At 45.7% G+C, this 20,059-nt stretch overlaps 1 protein-coding gene across 4 annotated transcripts in view; it reads left to right on the forward strand.

The window, feature by feature from the left end:
• Positions 1–20,059, forward strand: part of MARCHF8 (membrane associated ring-CH-type finger 8) — a 231,933-nt gene that overhangs the window by 36,484 nt on the left and 175,390 nt on the right. Inside the window, exon 1 of one of the 4 annotated variants that reach the window (XM_038743688.1) lies at positions 16,131–16,147. The exons of the other annotated variants lie outside the window; for them this stretch is intronic. The gene's annotated coding sequence lies outside the window, so the exon portion shown is untranslated. Of the gene's footprint in view, positions 1–16,130; positions 16,148–20,059 lie in introns of those variants that run through there. 4 annotated transcript variants of the gene reach the window in all.

Here is a 20,059-nt window from a genome sequence, read left to right on the forward strand (position 1 = left end):
GAGTGAGTTTTCATCAGGTGAGGGCTGAGGGAGGGAGTGCAAGAGGGGGCTGACGGGGGTAATAATAATCATAATGATTATGGTATTTAAGCCGTTACTATGTGCCAGGTACTGTACTAAGCGTTGAGGTGGAGACAAGCAAATAGGGTTGGACACAGTCCCAGTCCCACATGGGGCTCACAGTCTCACTCCCCATTTTCCAGATGAGGTAACTGAGGCCCAGAGAAGTGAAGTGACTTGCCTGAGGCCACACAGCAGACAAGTGGTGGAGTCAGGATTAGAACCCATGAGGTTCAAACTCCCCGGCGTGTGCTCTGTCCATTAGGCCATGCTGCCTCTAGGTAAGAAGGGATGGAAGGGAGAGATGAGCCACTCCAAGCTGTTTCCTGGCCAGCCCCCTTAGCCGCCTCACTTCCCTCCTTGTCCCCAACTGAGGCACTGAGCTCAGACCCCTGAGAAGTTCCTCCGGAGAAACAGGCTAAGAGCAGCCATCCATGATTTTCCCATAATTCCTGCTCTACTGCCGCCCCTCTCCCAGTGGTACTTAATAATAATAATGATAATAATAATAATAATAATAATGGCATTTATTAAGGGCTTACTCATCATCATCATCATCAATCATATTTATTGAGTGCTTACTGTGTGCAGAGCACTGTACTAAGCGCTTGGGAAGTACAAGTTGGCAACATATAGAGACAGTCCCTACCCAACAGTGGGCTCACAGTCTAAAAGGGGGAGACAGAGAACAAAACCAAACATACTAACAAAATAAAATAAATAGAATAGATATGTAAAGTAAAATAAATAAATAGAGTAACAAATATGTACAAAAATACGTACATATATACAGGTGCTGTGGGGAAGGGAAGGAGGTAAGATGGGGGGATGGAGAGGGGGACGAGGGGGAGAGGAAGGAAGGGGCTCAGTCTGGGAAGGCCTCCTGGAGGAGGTGAGCTCTCAGCAGGGCCTTGAAGGGAGGAAGAGAGCTAGCTTGGCGGATGGGCAGAGGGAGGGCATTCCAGGCCCGGGGAAGGACGTGGGCCAGGGGGTCGACGGCGGGACAGGCGAGAACGAGGCCTAACGGTGAGGAGATTAGCGGCAGAGGAGCGGAGGGTGCGGGCTGGGCTGGAGAAGGACAGAATGGAGGTGAGGTAGGAGGGGGCGAGGTGATGGACGGCCTTGAAGCCCAGGGTGAGGAGTTTCTGCCTGATGTGCAGATTGATTGGTAGCCACTGGATTGATTGGTAGCCACTGGTACCATTGGTAGCACTTATTAAGCACTTACTATGTACAAAGCACTGTTCTAAACGCTGGGGAGTTTACAGGGTGATCAGGTTGTCCCACAGGGGGCTCACAGTCTTAATCCCCATTTTACAGATGAGGTAACTGAGGCCCAGAGAAGTGAAGTGACTTGCCCAAAGTCACACAGCTGACAAGTGGCGGAGCCGGGATTTGAACCCATGACCTCTGACTCCAAAGCCCGCACTCTTTCCACTGAGCCACACTGCTTCTCTGTTGGCAGGGGTCAGACCAGCATCCCAGAGCTGTACTAAGCTCCACCGGTTTTAACCTGGTACCGTGGCAATCAATCAATCAATCAATCGTATTTATTGAGCACTTACTGTGTGCAGAGCACTGTACTAAGCGCTTGGGAAGTACAAGTTGGCAACATATAGAGACGGTCCCTACCCAACAGTGGGCTCACAGTCTAGAGCAACCCAGCTTCCCCCCTCCTGCCACCCCCCGACCTCAGTGCCCCACACCACCGGGCCGTATCCCCAGCCAGGCCCCAGGTGGAAGTAATTGATGGTATTTATTATTATTATCAATACTACTACTACTACTAATAACATTAATTGTGGTATTTGTTAAGTGCTTTCTATGTGCCAGGCACTGTTCTAAGCGCTGGGGTGGATACAGGCAGATGGGGTTGGACACAGTCCCTGTCCCACATGGGGCTCACAGTCTCAATCCCCATTTTACAGATGAGGTCACTGAGGCCCAGAGAAGTGCAATGACTTGCTCAAGGTCACCCAACAGACAAGTGGCAGAGCTGGGATTTGAACCCATGGCTTCCGACTGTCAGGCCCGTGCTCTGTTCATTTATTCAATCGTATTTGTTGAGCGCTTACTGTGTGCACAGCACTGTACTAAGCGCTTGGGAAGTACAAGTCAGCAACATATAGAGACGGCCCCTACCCAACAACAGGCTCACAGTCCAGAATCCAAAATCTTGGTTTGCAAGAAGATAAGCTTGCTTCTTGAGCAGACTCAATATGGACTGGTTAAGTTTTTCTGGTTCTCCCCTGCCCCCAGATGTCTGCAGTACATCCAACGTCCATAATTCATTTTTCTCCACGCTATTAATAAGTACATGAGTTCTGATGTAAACAACTTTTGTGTCACAATTTTGGCAGATCCCTTCAAAATATGGAATTAAATATGTTTCATAACTCATCTTCTACAGGTCTGACCAATTACATGCCACTCCCTTTCACATCTAACAACAAGGAAAGCATTTTGAAAAAGATGCCCAAAATCTGAACTTTCACCTACTGGATTCCACCAGAATGGAAACCACTATGTTTTCCCAATTCCATATAACCTTGCGCATACTATCTATGCCATTACTACTATATTTGCTATGTGTTTACTATATACTGAGCATTCTTCTAAGCGCTAATGAAGATACAAGGTAATCACGTTGGACACAGTCTCTGTCTCACGTGGGGCTCACGGACCTAATTCCCATTTTACAGATGAGGTAACCGAGGCACAGAGAATTGAAGCGACTTGCCCAAGGTCACAGAGCAGACATGTGGCAGAGCCAGGATTAGAACTCAGGTCCTTTCTGCCAGGCCTGTGCTCTTTCCACCAGGCCATGCTGCTTCATTTGGACTGTGAGCCCACTGTTGGGTAGGGATTGTCTCTATATGTTGCCAAGTTGTACTTCCCAAGCGCTTAGTACAGTGCTCTGCACACAGTAAGCGCTCAATAAATACGATTGATTGATTGATTGATTTGGAGTCAGAGGTCATGGATTCAAATCCTGCCTCTGCCAATTGTCAACTGTGTGACTTTGGGCAAGTCATTTAACTAGAAGCAGCGTGGCTCGGTGGAAAGAGCCCGGGCTTTGGAGTCAGAGGTCATGGGTTCGAATCCCAGCTCCTCCACTTGTCTGCTGTGTGACCTTGGGCAAGTCACTTAACTTCTCTGCGCCTCAGTTACCTCATCTGTAAAATGGGGATTAAGACTGTGAGCCCCACGTGGGACAACCTGATCACCTTGCATCCCCCCAGCGCTTAGAACAGTGCTTTGCACATAGTAAGCGCTTAACAAATGCCATCATTATTATTATTAACTTCTCTGGGCCTCAGTTCCCTCCTCTGTAAAATGGGGATTAAGACTGTGAGCCCCCGTGGGACAACCAGATCACCTCATAACCTCCCCAGCGCTGAGAATGGTGCTTTGCACATAGTAAGCACTTAATAAATGCCATTATTATTATTATTTAGCACTTACTGTATTTAGAGCACTGTACTAAGCACTCAAGAGAGTAGAATATGACAGAATTAACAGACACATTCTGTTCCCGTAACGAGCTTACAGTCTGGGGTTAAAGGAGAGGCCACGGCATTCCCGAACTGCTGAGGGCCGTGAGGAATCAGAACCGTGTCTTAGCCGTCCTTCATCATCATCAATTGCATTTATTGAGCGCTTACTATGTGCAGAGCACTGTACTAAGCGCTTGGGAGGTACAAATCGGCAACATACAGAGACAGTCCCTACCCAACAGTGGGCTCACCGTCCTTGCTTTCGGTAGCCGGGCCCCGAGAGTGGCTGAAATGACTGAGACTTGGGACGTTTTCAAGAAGACACTGATCTGTACTGTGTGGGGAAAGAAGCCATGGATTGATTGGAAATGCAAACATGCTTTGGCTGTGTTTCATTCTTCTGTAGCAACTTTTGGGTGCGGGAGCCGGATAAGCAGCACTTTGTCTTGGGATTGAGACACGTCTCAGTTCCTTATTTTCTTACGGTTGAAGTACATAGGGAGCCAAGAGCTAGTCAGAATGCCACGAATGTTTCCACGCTCTTACTTGGAAGAATAAGCCTTTAATAAAAGAGAGATGAGTTCAGGGCTTCTGGTACGTGTTGGTGTCAGCCTTGGCTTCTGCGGTTTGAGCTCGAAAGGCACACGCTATTTAACAGCTCTTTGTGCGAGTATTTCATATTATTAAAATCACATAAAAAAGCTTTTGAGCTTGGAAAAGAATGCCAACCTTTTTTTTAATCTTTGCTTAAAATATTTTATGTAAAGGACCACAAAGAAGCGTGTTGGTTACAACAACTCTAAGGAAAAATTAATTCCGCGTGGCGTGTACTTTGGCGTTGACTTTTACTGCGTCTTTTTGCTTTTTCATTTTTCTCTTTAATGCTGTAAAGGGCAGGGGGCAGGAACACTGGGTCCTTTTTTCAGAGTTTGGAACTTGGGTTCGCTGCGCATCTGAACATCACGTTGTAGCCACTCTGTCCATCCACTTGCATTTTCATTAGTCTTTCAGAATGCCATGCGACAGGGACAAAGAGTCTCTCTGGATGGAATATGCTGTAGATGTAGAATATATGTTGCGTGAATATGGGTATGGTCACAGTGAAACCAAGCGCATGATAGTGCAGGTTTTCCTTACTGCACAGTTGGTTGGGATCAACTGATCGATCAGTGGTATTTATTGGGCGCTTACTACGTGCAGAGCAGTCAGTCGTATTTATTGAGCCCTTACTGTGTGCAAGAAAACTGAACTAAGCACTTGGGGGAGGACAGTAAAACAGACACATTGTAATTCATCTATTTATGTATGTATATTAATGGCTCTCTCCCCCTCTACACTGTGGGCTTGTGGGCAGGAAATTTTTCTGTTTATTGTTATCATCATCATCATCATCATCATCAATCGTATTTATTGAGTGCTTACTGTGTGCAGAGCACTGTACTAAGCTCTTGGGAAGTACGAGTTGGCAACATATACAGTCCCTACCCAACAGTGGGCTCACAGTCTAAACATATAACATTTGTTATAATGTACTCTCTCAAGCACTTTGCACACAGTAAGTGCTCAGTAAATTAGATCGAATGAATTGAGGAGCATTCCCTGCCCACAACGAGCTTACAATGTAAAAGGGGAGAAAAACTTTGATATAAATTAATAAAATTACATGTATGTACATAATTGCTGTAGGGCTGGGAGGGGCAGGAATAAAGGGAGCAAGTCAGGGTGACACAGAAGGGAGTGGGAGAAGAGGAAAGGTGGGCATAGTCAGGGAAGGCCTCTTGGAGGAGATGGGCCTTCAACAAAGCTTTGAAGCAGGGGGCGAGTCATTGTCTGGCAGATATGAAGAGGGAGGGCATTCCAGGCAGGATGTGAAGTACTTTTCTAAGCCTTTGAAAGAGTACAATACAATATAAGATAGTTAGTAGAAACGTTCCCTGCCCATAATGAGCTTACGGTCTAGAGGGGGAGACAGACATTAAGATGAATAAATACTTTATAATAAATACCGCATAACCCTTGTGTTATAGGAGAACTGTAATGTATTCCCATTAGGACCTAGCAATCTTACGATTTCCCAGTGCTGGATAACCCCATCAGGTGTCACCTGACACTGGAGAGCCCTTGAGTCTCATGGTGATGAACATAAACATATGTAAGTGCTTACTATGTGCCAAGCATTGTACTAAACACTGGGGTAGGTACAGGTTAATCAGACCAGACAACGTCCCTGGGGCATGTAGTCTAAATGGCAAAACAGCTAATAATAATAATAATGGCATTTATTAAGCGCTTCCTATGTGCAAAGCACTGTTCTAAGCACTGGGGAGGTTACAAGGTGATCAGGTTGTCCACGTGGGGCTCACGGTCTTAATCCCCATTTTGCAGATGAGGTAACTGAGGCACAGAGAAGTTAAGTGACTGGCCCAAAGTCACACAGCTGACATGTGTGTGTATTTGAGTATTATGCTGAGTATTATTTTATTATGATTGTTATTAAGACTCTGGTCCCCGCTGCCGAGACTCCCTTGAGTCCCCAGTCTGGTGCCGGCTTTGGTGAAGGGGTCGATCCCCCTTCTAGACTGTGAGCCCACTGTTGGGTAGGGACCGTTTCTATGTGTTGCCAACTTGTACTTCCCAAGCGCTTAGTACAGTGCTCTGCACGCAGTAAGCGCTCAATAAATACGATTGATTGATTGATTGAAGTGGTGGCCATGACCTCTGACTCCAAAGCCCAGGCTCTTTCCACTAAGCCATGCTGCTTCTCTAATGATCCCCATTAAATGCTAAATACCTTGTGGGTTGGGACTGTGTCTTCTACCCCTATTGTTCTCTCCCATGTGCTTAGTACAGTGCCCCGCACACAGTAGGTGCTCAATAAATGCCCATGATAGCAATAATACTTACTGTGGGATCTGCCAAGCAGCATGTGTCAAGTACTGTACTAATCACTGGAGTGGGTCCAAAGTAATCAGGTTAGAAATAGTCCCTGTCCCACATGGAGCTCACCTTCTAAGGGAGGGATGGAGACCAGCTATTTAATTCCCATTGTACAGATGAAGAATTTGAGCCACAGAGAAACTGTGATATGCCCAGTGCCACACAGCAGGCCAGAAGGTAGAGCCCACATGTTCTGGGAGGCCTGGGCTCTTTCCACTAAGCCACACTGCTTCTCTGATGGGCATTGACTTGGAGGTATCCCAAGTAGTAATAATAATAGTAATCATAATGGTATTTGTTGGGTACTTAATAATAATAATAATAATAATGGCATTGATTAAGCGCTTACTATGTACAAAGCACTTTGCTAAGTGCTGGGGAGGTTACAAGGTGATCAGGTTGTCCTACGTGGGGCTCACAGAGTTAATCCCCATTTTACAGATGAAGGAACTCAGGCCCAGAGGAGTTAAGTGACTCACCCAAAGTCACACCACTGACCAGTGGCGGAGGCGGAATTTGAACCCATGACCTCTGACTCCAAAGCCCGGGCTTTTTCCACCGAGCCACGCTGCTTCTCTTACTTGGTGCCGAGCACTGTACTAAGTGCTGTGGTTACAAGCAAATCGAGTTGGAAACACGTGGGGCCCACAGTCTCGATCCCCATTTTACAGATGAGGTCCAGAGAAGTGAAGCGACTCGCCCAGGGTCACACAGCAGACAAGCGGCGGAGCAGGATTAGAACCCGTGACCTTCTGAGTCTTAGGCCCGTGCTCTATCCGCCACGCCAACAGTGCCAGCTTGTACTTCCCAAGCGCTTAGTGCAGTGCTCTGCACACAGTAAGCGCTTAATAAATACGATTGAATGAATGAATGCCAGTGGGGCTTGGGGCACCGACTCCTGACTCAATGAGTCCTGGAGACTTCTCTGTTGGCCAGGGCAGGTTTGGGGATCTCCATGTGAGTCATTCAATAAATCAGTGGTATTCATTGAGCACTTAGCATGTGCAGAGCACTGTGCTGAGCACTTGGGAAAGTCCAGTACAACAGAATTAGCAGACGTGTTCCCTGCCCATGTCACCTGGAGTTGTTCCAGGCTCTCCCGGATTTCAGCTAGTCCTGGTTGGGTCCGGAGTGCCTGGGTTCCTTATCCGGTCATAACCGCTCAAAAGAAACTGCTTTAGTTTCTGTTGGGCATTTCGTCATGGAGCCGTTTCCACTAGGAGCGACCCCCACTTCATCTTGCCTTGTCTTAGGCTGTCGAGTCAATCAATCAATCAATCGTATTTATTGAGCGCTTACTATGTGCAGAGCACTGTACTAAGCGCTTGGGAAGTACAAATTGGCAACACATAGAGACAGTCCCTACCCGACAGTGGGCTCACAGTCTAAAAGGGGGAGACAGAGAACAAAACCAAACATACCAACAAAATAAAATAAATAGGATAGATATGTACAAGCAAAATAAATAAATAAATAGAGTAATAAATATGTACAACCATATATACATATATACAGGTGCTGTGGGGAAGGGAAGGAGGTAAGATGGGGGGGATGGAGAGGGGGACGAGGGGGTCCCTCGTCGAAGTCGTCTCCGACCCATAGCGATTCCATGGACACACCTCTCCCAGAGCATCCCACCTCCATCTGCAGTCATTCTGGTTGTATATTCGTAGAGTAATGAATTTCCACGCGGTAAAATTGAGTCTCCATCACTGACTCTCTCCCATGATGCTGCTGCCTGCCCAACACAGGTGAGTTTTGACGTGTAGCACATTGCCTTCCACTCACTAGCCACTGCCCAAGCTAGGAATGGAATGGGTAGGCTTCTGTTTGACCGTCCCTCCCGTAGTCATGACTGGTAGAGGACTGGAAACTCGCCAGGTGCCATCCTGAGAGGGGCCCACCTCATTGGGCATTTTTATATTAGCGAATTTGGCACGTAGGATTACCTCAGCAGTAACATATGGCAAGTCATGGCTTAGTGGATAGAGCTCTGGCCTGGGCGTCATAAGGTCATGGGTTCTAATTCAGGCTCTGCTGAGCCCCTTCCTTCCTCTCCCCCTCGTCCCCCTCTCCATCCCCCTCATTTTTCCTCCTTCCCTTCCCCACAGCACCTGTATGTATGTATATATGTTTGTACATATTTATTACTCTATTTATTTATTTATTTATTTTACTTGTACATATCTATTCATTTTATTTTGTTAGTATGTTGGGTTTTATTTTGTTAGTATGTTGGGTTTTGTCCCCCCCCTTTTAGACTATTTATTTTATTTTGTTAGTATGTTGGGTTTTATTTTGTTAGTATGTTGGGTTTTGTCCCCCCCCTTTTAGACTGTGAGCCCACTATTGGGTAGGGACTGTCTCTATATGTTGCCAACTTGTACTTCCCAAGCGCTTAGTACAGTGCTCTGCACACAGTAAGCGCTCAATAAATATGATTGATGATGATTTGTCTGCTTTGTGACCTTGGGCAAGCCAACTTCACTTCTCTGTGCCTCAGTTCCTTCATCAGGAGAATGGGGATTGAGACCGTGAGCCCCACGTGGGACAGGGACCGTGTCCAGCCCGATTTGCTTGTATCCACCCCAGCGCTCAGTACAGTGCCTGGCACATAGTAACTGCTTAACAAATATGATAATTACATAGCAAGTAACATTTAGCCTGAAACAAATACTTTAAAAAAAGATAAGGATTTTCCCCCTCCCTCCACCAAGTTCTGGCCCGCTCATCTGTCCGTCAGTTACTACTTGGATTAGTCTTGTCTCATACAAGGAGAGACTGTACAACTCTCTCTTCTTTCACTTTTTCCATGTTTTTTTCCTGAATTTATTATTCTTCTAGACTGTGAGCCCACTGTTGGGTAGGGACCGTCTCTGTATGTTGCCAACTTGTACTTCCCAAGCTCTTAGTACAGTGCTCTGCACACAGTAAGCGCTCAATAAATACAATTGATTGATTCGCTGTATGCTATTCAGTGGTATTTTGCCTCATACCCTTATTTCGAGGGCAGTAAATGTTCCTGTAGCAATTTGTCAGGTGGATCCTTGACCTTGGTTCATTTTATGACCCAGAGGTTGGGGTTTTACCTCTGAGAATCTCCAAATCCTAGTTGACTCTCTTGTTTTGTTGTCTGTCTTCCCCTTTTAGACTGTGAGCCCGTTGTTGGGTAGGGACCGTCTCTATATGTTGCTGACTTGTACTTCCCAAGCGTTTAGTACAGTGCTCTGAACACAGTAAGTGCTCAATAAATACGATTGAATGAATGAATGAATATTTTATTCTTGCTGAGCAGTAGGTTCTTAGGACTTTGGATTTATATTCTGTCTCATGCAATAAAGGTTCATATCTCTCCTCCAGTGGAGCCATTTTACAATCGATCACTAACTGGCCCCAGTTGGCAAACGTTGGACAAGAGTTTACAGAGCATGTGGGCAGGAAACGGTTCTGTCAACTCCGCCCATCTAGTGCCAGCTTACTCGCTGTGCCCCAATCTTGCCTATAATAATAATAATGATGGCATTTATTAAGTGCCTACTATGTGCAAAGCACTGTTCTAAGCACTGGGCAGGTTACAAGGTGATCAGGTTGCCCCACATGGGGCTCACAGTCTTCCTCCCCATTTTACAGATGAGGTAACTGAGGCACAGAGAGATGAAGTGACTTGCCCAAAGTCACACAGCTGACAGTTGGCGGAGCCGGGATTTGAACCCGTGAACTCTGATTCCAAAGCCCGTGCTCTTTCCAGTGAGCCACGCTGCTTCTCCTTACCAGCCCCTTTCCCACGTCCTCCCCCTACCCTGAAACTCTCTTTCCCTCCATATCTTCCAGACCACCACTCTCTCCACCTTCAAAGCATTACTACAATTACATCTTCTCCAAGAGGCCTTCTTCAATCAAGCCATCTTTTCCCTGGCTCCGTCTCACTTCTGCGTCGTCTATGCACTTTAATCTGTGTCCTTTGGACGTTTGATAGTTGCCCAAACCCACAGAACGTCTGTACATATCTTTTGAATTGGGTATTATAAGTTACTTCTCTTCCCACTCCTCAAGAAACTCCGGTGGTTGCCCATCTACCTCCACATCAAACAGAAACTCCTCACCATTGGCTTTAAAGCTCTCAATCACCTTTCCCCCTCCTACCTCACCTCGCTACTCTCCTTCTACAACCCAGCCTGCACACTTCGCTTCTCTAACGCTAACCTTTTCACTGTACCTCGATCTCATCTGTCTTGCCGCCAACCTCTTGCCTACATACTACTTCTGGCCTGGAATGCCCTCCCTCCTTGTATCTGACAGACATTTACTTTTCCCCCCTCAAAACCTTATAGAAGGCACATCTCCTCCAAGAGGTCTTCCCTGACTAAGCCTTCCTCTCCCTTCTGCGTCTCCCTGATTTGCTCCCTTCATTCATCTCCCGCCCACCAGCCCCGCAGTACTTATGTACATATCTGTCATTTATTTCTTTATACTAATGTTTGTCTTCCCTTCTAGACTGTAAGCTCTTTGTAGGCAGGGAACACATCTGTTTATTGTTGTCTTCCCAAGCTCTTTGTACAGTGCTCTGCACACAGTGAGCGCTCAGTAAATACGATTATAATGAGTGAAGGAATATTAATGTGTTTCCCACCCTCTAGACTGTAAATTTGTTATGGGCTGGGAATATGTCTGCTAATTCTATTGTACTCTTCCAAGTGCTTAGTAGAGTCCATTGTTTAATTGCTCTGCACATAGCAGGTGCCCAATAAATTGATTGATTGATTAATGCTTTTTGAGAGGAACTCAGTAAACATCTGTGATATGTCTAGACTCACCCCACATTTCCTTTGAGCCTCCCATTGCCACTGTTGGAGACCAAATAAAGGGCAAGATGAACCACAGGATGGGCCAGTAATACCTCTTCCTATATTATAAACATGGCGGCCACCAATGGTAATTTTTCAAAAGATACATTTTAAGGACTGACTTCTCCTTTAGACTGTAAGCTCGTTGTGGGCAGGGAACATATCTACCAACTCTTTTGTACTGCACTCTCCCTGGCACTTAATATAGTACTCTAAACACAGTAAGTGCTCAGTAAATACCATTAATTGACTCACGTTTCCCTTCAACCCCACTCTTCAGAACACGAACCGATCGCACGGCTCAGGCAATGACATGCTCCTTGAGCCTTCAAAATACTGGAAGATTTTAAAGAATCCCGTTGATAGCTTTTTTGTTCCTGTGGGTTAGAAAGTGTTACCATCTGCTCTACTGAAAATAATGAATGCATGCCAAATTGTACTTTCCAAGTGCTTAGTACAGTGCTCTGCACACAGTAAGCGTTCAATAAATGCGATTGAATGAATGACTTTCCTAAAAGGACATCATTGTCAATCGTGTGCCGGCCAGAGTTTTCCATTGTCTGTGGTGACAATGTCTGCTGCTTTTCTTTTGAGTAAATAGTTCTAATTAGAGGACATTTAGTGAACAAAAACTTTATCAGACATTTAGTTTTTGTGTTACAGTTTTGGAAGGAGGTGAAGCAAAAACCAACCAGCAACCTCAAGGACCTATGCAGTTATATAAGCTAGAGGATAGTCACTTGAATTTTCAAGTAATAATAAAAATAGTAACAATAGCAGTATTTAAGTGCTTTCTATGTGCCAGACACTGTGCTAAGCACTGGGGTGGATGCAAGCATTGGTTTGGACACAGTCCATGTCCCACGTGGGGCTCACAGTCTTCACTCCCATTTTACAGTTGAGGTAACTGAGGCATAGAGAAGTGAAGTGACTTGCCCAAGGTCACAAAGCAGACAAGGGGCGGAGCCAGGATTAGAACCCATGATCTTTTGACTCCAAGGCCTGTGTTCTATCCACCACCCCATTTCTATGTCTGTCTCCCCCCATTAAAGTGTAAACTCTTTGCAGGCAGGGGCTGTGTCATTTGTTTTGTACTTTCCAGCTGCTTAGGAGAGTGTATTGCCCACTGTGAGTGCCCAGTCAGTCAATCAGGCATATTTATTGAGTGCTTACTCTGTGCAGAGCACTGTACTAAGTGCTGGGGAAAGTTCAGCACAACAGAGGCGGTAGACAGGTTCCCTGCCCACAGTGAGCTTATTCATTCATTCATTCATTCATTCATTCAATGTATTTATTGAGCGCTTACTGTGTGCAGAGCACTGTACCAAGTACTTGGGAATTACAGTTCAGCAACAGAGACAATCCCTGCCCATAACGGGCTCACAGTCTAGAAATGAGTTCTAGATGGGGAAACAGACATGAATAGGAATAAAAAAGTTATTGGTATAACGTCCCCCTCGTCCCCCTCTCCATCCCCCCCATCTTACCTCCTTCCCTTCCCCACAGCACCTGTATATATGTATATATGTTTGTACATATTTATTACTCTATTTATTTTACTTGTACATATCTATTCTATTTATTTTATTTTGTTAGTATTTTTGGTTTTGTTCTCTGTCTCCCCCTTTTAGACTGTGAGCCCAATGTTGGGTAGGGACTGTCTCTATATGTTGCCAATTTGTACTTCCCAAGCGCTTAGTACAGTGCCCTGCACATAGTAAGAGCTCAATAAATACGACTGATTGATTGGTATGTACATAGTTCTGTGGGGGGGAGGGAAGTATGGTTAAAAGGGAGCAAATCCAAGAGGAAGGGCAACGCACAAGGGAGTGGGAAAAGAGGAAATGAGAGCTTTACTTTGGGAAACCCTTTAGGAGGAGGTGTGCTTTTGAGAAGGTTTTGAAGGAGGGAGAGTGATTGTCTGTCACATATGAAGAGGGAGGGTGTCTCAAGCCAGAAGCAGGACGTGGGCGAGAGGTGGGTGGCAAGATAGATGAGATCAAGGTACGTTGAGTAGGGTGGCATTAGAGGAGTGAAGTTTGCAGGCTGGGCTATAATGAGAGGTAAGGCAGAAGGAGGCAAGGCGATTGAGCACTTTCAAGCCGATGGTAAGGAGTTTCTGTTGGATGTGGAGTCAACCTCCTCTCTGATCTCCCATCCTCCTGTCTCTCCGCACTTCGTCTATACTTCACTCTGCTGCCTGGATCATCTTTGTACAGAAACGCTCTGGGCACGTCCATCGCCTTAACCACTCGGCCACCTTGTCCCAGGCTATAATACTAGTGGCATTTATTAAGCACTTACTATGTGCAAAGCACTGTTCGAAGCGCTGGGAATGTTACAAGGTGATCAGGTTGTCCCACATGGGGCTCACAGTCTTAATCCCCATTTTACAGATGAGGGAACTGAGGCCCAGAGAAGTGAAGTGACTTGCCCAAAGCCACACCGCTGATAATTGGCAGAGCTGGGATTTGAACCCATGACTTCTGACTCCAAAGTCCGTGCTCTTTTTCACTGAGCCACGCTGCTTCTCTTTTATTATATTTTTAATGATTTATATTTTATTATATATAATCTTATATATTTTATTATGATGATATTGTATCTATTATATGCCTACCACGTGGAGGAGCTAAGAAAGGAGAAGGCGTATGTGCTGATTAGGAACTCTACCTTTACTGTTTAATTTGAATTTACAATGAGGCATCCAGTCTGAGCTGTCTTGTGGACTGCACATGGGATTCAGTGCCTGTTCTCCCTACTTAGACTGTTAGTCCCATGTGGGATGGAGTCTGAGTCGGACCTGATTAATAATAAAAATAATAATAATGGTATTTGTTCATTCGTTCATTCAATCTTATTTATTGAGCGCTTACTGTGTGCAGAGCACTGTACTAAGCGCTTGGGAGGTACAAGCTGGCAACATGAAAAGACGGTCCATACCCAGAAACGGACTCACAGTCTAGAAGGGGGAGACAGGCAACAAAACAGAACATGTAGACAGGTGTCAAAGTCGTCAGAACAAATAGAATTAAAAGCTATATGCACATCATTAACAAAATAAACAGAATAGTAAATATGTACAAGTAAAATAGAGTAATAAATCTGTACAAATATATATACAAGTGATGGGAGGGGAAGGAGGCAGGGTGGGGGGGTGATGGGGAGGAGGAGAGGAAAAAGGGGGGCTCAGTCTGGGAAGCCCTTACTATGTGCAAAGCACTGTTCTGTGATTAACTTGTATCTACCTATACATAGATACTTGTATCTATGTATATATGTTTGTATGTATTTATTACTCTATTTTATTTGTACATATTCTATTTATTTTATTTTGTTAATATGTTTTGTTTTGTTCTCTGTCTCCCCCTTCTAGACTGTGAGCCCACTGTTGGGTAGGGACCATCTCTATATGTTGCCAACTTGTACTTCCCAAGCGCTTAGTACAGTGCTCTGCACACAGTAAGTGCTCAATAAATACGATCGAATGAATGGATGAATGAATCTACCCCAGGGCTTAGAACAGTGCTTCTCATGTAGTAAGAGCTTCATGGATACCATCATGATACCATGATATGGATACCAATAATAGCAGGGAGTTGTGTGTGAGAGATTCAGGTTGTAGAATCATATTATTGGTGGGCAAGATGCTGAAGGTTGAAGTGTTTTTCCACTTTTTAATTTCCACATCCTGGTTTTTAGTTTGGTTTTTTTTGGTCCGTTCATGCATTTAGCTAAAGCCTCCATCCTCTGAGACTCTCCCTTTTGCTTTCTCTTGGAATATTGTTGTAGTCCAAAACTGGATTACATCCAGACCTGGGATCCGTATTTTAGAATCAATCAATCAATCAATCGTATTTATTGAGCGCTTACTGTGTGCAGAGCACTGTACTAAGCGCTTGGGAAGTACAAGTTGGCAACATATAGAGACAGTCCCTACCCAACAGTGGGCTCACAGTCTGAAAGGGGGAGACAGAGAACAAAACCAAACATACTAACAAAATAAAATAGAGTAGTTATGTACAAGTAAAATAGAGTAATAAATATATACAAACATATATGCAGGTGCTGTGGGGAAGGGAAGGAGGTAAGATGGGGGGGATGGAGAGGGGGACGGAGAATCAACATCTGTCATCTCCAGAAAAGGATTATTTTCAGCATTATTCGAGAGGGCCAAAGCTGGCCGAAAAGAAAATGTTCTAAACTGAAGTAACAACATCTGTCCAGCCGCAGTTGGAGTTTTCCGAAAGGCCGGAGAAATAAGGCAGAGTATAATTCAACCCGCAGGGTTAAGCAGGCAAGCGTATCTTTTCCAGGGTTCAGTAGGAGGGGTGAAATGCTTATCTGCTCTGAAAATATGTGGAGATTAATTTTTGAAATTCCTAACTTGCTTTCTTCTATTATTTATTTATTTTACTTGTACATATCTATTCTATTTATTTTATTAGTATGTTTGGTTTTGTTCTCTGTCTCCCCCTTTTAGACTGAGCCCACCGTTGGGTAGGGACTGTCTGTATATGTTGCCAATTTGTACTTCCCAAGCGCTTAGTACAGTGCTCTGCACATAGTAAGCGCTCAATAAATACAATTGATCATCAATCATATTTATTGAGCGCTTACTATGTGCAGAGCACTGTACTAAGCTCTTGGGAAGTCAGCGTAGGGACAGGCTGCACCTTTTGCGTTGCAGTTCCTCATTGCTTCGTTGCGGGCGTCTAGGCAGCTGTGGGTGAGGGCGCCATCTTTGGATCCTTGGAGGAGACCGTTCAGTGAGAACGCCATCTTTGAATCCTCCGAGGCAGCTGTTGGGTGAGGGGGCCATTTTTGAATCCTCTGAGGCAGTTGTTCGGTGAGAACACCATCTTTGAATTCTCCAAGGCAGCTGGTGGGTGAGGGCGCCATCTTTAAGTCCTTTGAGGCAGCTGTTCAGCGAGGGTGCCATTTTTGAATCCTCTGAGGCAGCTGGTGGATGAGGGTGCCATTTTTGAATCCTCTGAGGCAGCTGTTCGGTGAGGGCACCATTTTTGAATCCTCCGAGGCTCCATATTTGAATCTTCCCAGGCAGCCGCTCGGTGAGGGTGCCATTTTTGAATCCTCTGAGGCAGCTGGTGGGTGAGGGCGCCATTTTTGGATCCTCTGAGGCTCCATACTTGAATCTTCCCAGGCAGCCGTTCGGTGAGGGTGCCATTTTTGAATCCTCTGAGGCAGCTTTCGGGTGAGGGCGCCATCTTTTAATCCTTTGAGGCAGCTGTTCAGTGAGGGCGCCATTTTTCAATCCTCTGAGGCAGCTGCTTGGTGAGAACGCCATTTTTGAATCCTCCGAGGCAGCTGTTGGGTGAGGGCGCCATATTTTAATCCTTTGAGGCAGCTGATGGGCGAGGGTCCCATTTTTGAATCCTCTGAGGCAGCTGTTGGGTGAGGGCGCCATATTTTAATCCTTTGAGGCAGCTGATCAGCGAGGGTGCCATTTTTGAATCCTCTGAGGCAGCCGTTGGGTGAGGGTGCCATTTTTGAATCCTCTGAGGCAGCTGTTGGGTGAGGGCGCCATCTTTTAATCCTTTGAGGCAGCTGTTCAGTGAGGGCACTGTTTTTGAACCCTCTGAGGCAGCTCTTCAGTGAGAACATCATCTTTGAATCCTCTGAGGCAGCTGTTTGGTGAGAACGCCATCTTTGAATCCTCCGAGGCAGCTGTTGGGTAAGGGCATCTTCTTTTAATCCTTTGAGGCAGCTGTTTGGCGAGGGCGCCATTTTTGAATCCTTTGAGGTGGCTGTTTGGTGAGGGCGCTGCTTTTGAATCCTCTGAAGTAGCTGTTTGGTGAGGGTGCCATTTTTTAATCCTCTGAGGCATCTGTTCAGTGAGAACCCCATATTTGAATCCTCCCAGGCAGCCGTTCGGTGAGGGTGCCATTTTTGAATCCTCTGAGGCAGCTGTTGGGGGAGGGCGCCATCTTTGAATCCTCCGAGGCAGCTGTTCAGTGAGAACGTCATCTTTGAATCTTCTGAGGTAGCTGTTCGGTGAGAACGCCACCTTTGAATCCTCCGAGGCAGCTGTTGGGTAAGGGCACCATTTTTGAATCCTCTGAGGCAACTTTTAGGTGAGGGTGCCATTTTGGAATCCTCTGAGGCAGCTGTTCGGTGAGAACTCTCTTTGAATCCTCTGAGGCAGCTCCCGGGTGAGGGCGCCATTTTTAAATCCTCCGAGGCAGCTGTTGAGTGAGGGGGCCATTTTTGAATCCTCCGAGGCAGCTGTTCAGTGAGAACACCATCTTTGAATCCTCCAAGGCAGCTGTTGAGTGAGGGTGCCATCTTTGAATCATTTGAGGAAGCTGTTCGGTGAGAACGCCTTCTTGGAATCCTCTGAGGCAAATGTTCAAAGAGGACAGTATTCGATGAGGGTGCCATCTTTGAATCCTCAGGGGAAGCTTCATTTGTGACTGAGAAACACCCCTGACTCTCCAGATTTTTTCTGGGTCAGAATCCAGCCAGACCTATACTAAGCTCCTTAATAATAATGGCATTTATTAAGCACTTACTATTCTGTTCTGCATTGTTCTAAACACTGGGGAGGTTACAAGGTGATCAGGTTGTCCCATGTGGGGCACTCAGTCTTAATCCCCATTTTACAGATGAGGTAACTGAGGCACAGAAAAGTTAAGAGACTTTCCCAAAGTCACACAGCTGACAAGTGGCGAGCTAGGATTTGAACCCATGACTTCTGACTCCAAAGCCCGTGCTCCTTCCACTGAGCCACGCTGCTTCTCACAGGCTCCTTGCGGGCAGGGATCATGTCTACCCACTCTGTTGTAGTGTACTCTCTCAAGTGCTTAGTTCAGTGCTTAGCACACAGTAAGCGCCCAATAAATGCCATTGATTAATTGATTGAGCCACCTTGTGATCTGTCCCCAACTGCACTCCTTAGTTGAGGGGTGAAAGAGTTCAAGCTTACTTACGGAACTCTATAAATCTGGACTTGCTTATTAAATAGTTTCAAGTAGCCTATGGATTATGATCAATTTCTTAATTTTTTTTTCTTCCTACCCGTGATTTCTAAGGATAAGAATCTTGGCTCTTCTTTTGTGTAGTATTCCCTAAATTTGCCTTGGGTCTAGGAGGAACTTTCTCCTCCGCAGTAAGTATAATCCAACATTTTCTTTCTTGAATTCCTCAGTGAACCCATATCAAGAAATCATAGAAATGGGAAACATAAGAGAGCAGTTTCATTTCAAACAGAGACTGAGAGTAATAGTGAGAGCTCCTAGGAGTGGAATTCTCTCCTTCCTGGATTTCAGCAAATCTTCAGCTTTTTCATTCATTCAGTCGTATTTATTGAGCGCTTACTGTGTGCAGAGCACTGTACTAAGCGCTTGGGAAGTACAAATTGACAACGTATAGAGACAGTCCCTACCCAACAGTGGGCTCACAGTCTAGAAGGGGGAGACAGACAACAAAGCAAAACATATTAACAAAATAAAATAAATAGAATAGTAAATATGTACAATTAGAATAGAGTAATAACTATGTACAAACATATATACATATATACAGGTGCTGTGGGGAGGGGAAGGAGGTAAGGCGGTGGGGATGAGGAGGGGGAGAGGAAGGAGGGGGCTCAGTGTGGGAAGGCCTCCTGGAGGAGGTGAGCTCTCAGTAGGGCTTTGAAGGGAGGAAGAGAGCTAGCTTGGCGGATGTGCGGAGGGAGGGCATTCCAGGCCAGGGGGAGGACGTGGGCTGGGCGAGAACGGGGCCCGGTGAGGAGATTAGTGGCAGAGGAGCAGAGGGTGTGGGCTGGGCTGGAGAAGGAGAGAAGGGAGTCACTAGAACAGGGACAAATAGGTGGCCTGAACAGGACCTCTAATGGGAGTCCAAAGGAGCATGGCCTATAGCTCGGGCCCGGGAGTTACAGCGACCTGGGTTCTAATCCCGGCTCCACCACTTGTCTGCTCTGTGACCTCAGGCAAGTCACTTCCCTTCCCTGTGCCTCAATTACCTCATCTGTCAAATGGGGATTAAGACTGTGAGCCCCACATGGAACAGGGATTGTGTCCAAGGCGAGGTGATGGTGCTTATGGGGATAGCAGAGCCATGTCCTAGGAATCCAAAGACCACCAGACTCACCTTCATCATGCCAGTGCTGGGTTTTAGGGTAGCAAACTATATTCCACCTTTAGAAAGCAGTGTTGGTTATTTTCATGATAAGGTCATTATGGTCAGGAAACTTGTCTACCAACTGTGTTATATTGCACTCTCCCTAGCGCTTAGTGTAGTGCTTTGCACACTATAAGCGCTCAGTAAGTACCATTGATTGATATTGCATGGCTTGAAAACTCACTCTGTGGGTCAAGTGCTGTTCTAAGCAAAGGGGTAGAGCACTTGAGCCCGCTGTTGGGTAGGGACCGTCTCTATATGTTGCCAACTTGTACTTCCCAAGCGCTTAGTACAGTGATCTGCACCCAGTAAGTGCTCAGTAAATACGAATGAATGAATGAATGCACAAATCTGTAGTTTTATTTATCCCTTTGCTCTTCCCCCCTCCCAGCCCCAAAGCACTTTTCATTCATTCATTCAGTCATATGTATTGAGCGCTTACTGTGTGCAGAGCACTGTACTAAGCACTTGGGAAGTACAAGTTGGCAAGATATAGAGATGGTCCCTACCCAACAGTGGGCTCACAGTCTAGAAGGGGGAGACAGAGAACAAAACAAAACATATTAACAGAATAAA

This window comes from Tachyglossus aculeatus, chromosome 3 (assembly GCF_015852505.1).
Source record: "Tachyglossus aculeatus isolate mTacAcu1 chromosome 3, mTacAcu1.pri, whole genome shotgun sequence".
In the NCBI taxonomy this organism is placed as follows: domain Eukaryota; kingdom Metazoa; phylum Chordata; class Mammalia; order Monotremata; family Tachyglossidae; genus Tachyglossus; species Tachyglossus aculeatus.